We start from the raw sequence: 1828 nt of genomic DNA on the forward strand, positions 1-1828 counted from the left end.
TTTTTAATATCTATTTTTTTTTTTTGTTATATTTTAGCATGCTAAAAAAAATGATTTGAAATATTTACAATTTTAATTATATTTTCACCCGCAAAACGTTTGTCTGCTTATTAATTATTTTCGCATTAACCACAACCTGCAAAACAAAGATATCAGCGCTAGTGTTGTTGCATTTCATGTGAAGCAACACAGTATACATATTTTGAAGAAAACAAAATCAACAAACAAAAAAACTTAAATAGGGAATTCAACTATCATTGCTATGAAAATATCCAGACAGACATATGGTATTTCAAAAGTAAACAAACAAACACTCACACTATACACACATACATATATGTATAGGATATATACATACATATAGTATATACACACATATGTAGTATATACACACATTTAGAACCTATACAAGCACACTTTGTCCTCAATACAAAAACAACATACTTATATAGCATATAACTAGGCATAACCACCTAATTATACAAAGCAAATCTACAACTTTACATTCTACATGGAACTCGGTTTGATTTCATATACAAATTTGAAAAAATATATTTAAAAAAAAGCAAATACACAAAAAATCCTCAATCTACACACATACATATACAACTTCCCTACCCACTATCACTTTACTTTATACCAAACTATACAAAATTTATGAAAAATACATATGTACATATATTTTTATATTGAATTATAAGCACCTCTACTATTTTGTGTGAACTTTCTGAATGTGTTAACTATCGATATGTAGCTGTATGTGTAAAAAAAAGTATGTATAATTATTGTTTCTAGTTGTAGCCTAACTTTTCTTTTCATTTTCAACTATCTATTTACTATATACTACATACCGTTGATAGATAGGTTTACATAAATACATAATATACTCTCTTAAGTGCTGTGAGTCTAATGGCTTAGCCGCAAAACAAAAAGTTGAACCATATAAAAATTACACAAAAACAAAAAAAAGATACAAAAAATAATAATAAAATCAATAAGAAAAAAAATATAATAATAATAAAAATAAATAAATATCTGTCTCTTATACACATCTAGATGTGTATAAGAGACAGGTGGCGCACTGTCCACATCAAGTCAAGCTATCTAATCGACAGATATAAAAAAAATTAAAATAAAAATCACAGAGATAACGTTGTTGTAAGTATGCATGCAAACAAGGTAACATACAAATGTAAAAAATGATTACCGAACATGGCTAATGCGCGCTGTTCACACTCAGCGATCAGCTGCGCTGATAACTGATATTGAAGCAGTTATTAGCAAAAGCCATAATAATTTCAAATAAAATAAAAAATATTATTAAACATTTTAGAAAAAGAAATAATTATATTTAATTTCAGACATTTTTTTAAATTTTATTTAGCCTTATTTAATGTTTATGGCATTTTTTATATAATTCGATCGCCTTGATCCTTGATTTTAAGCCGCAAAACCCAATTTCAAATTTGAAACTTTCGATTTTGAGTTACAAATCACATAGATCTTCCTAAAAAATAAAACTATGTACATACATGTAACAAAATTCAAAAACAATTAAAAAATTCGCTCAAAATTCTTGAAAAACATCAGAAACATTTATATGTATGTACATATATAAAATTACAATATGAAATACCTGTGTTTAGCAGCTGTTATTAAACTTCTTTCTAAATCGCTTAAAGTTTGATTGCTTTTCAATTTAAGTTTTTTTGTTTTGTACTCAACGAGACTGCAAATGTAATGAAAACTGCATACATACAACTATAACACATACAAATGTTATGTATGTGGTAATTATTATGTAAAAAATATGTATATGTATATATTT

Source organism: Bactrocera latifrons, unplaced genomic scaffold (genome assembly GCF_001853355.1).
Source record: "Bactrocera latifrons isolate USDA-ARS-PBARC rearing strain unplaced genomic scaffold, ASM185335v1 scaffold_46, whole genome shotgun sequence".
NCBI classification, from domain to species: domain Eukaryota; kingdom Metazoa; phylum Arthropoda; class Insecta; order Diptera; family Tephritidae; genus Bactrocera; species Bactrocera latifrons.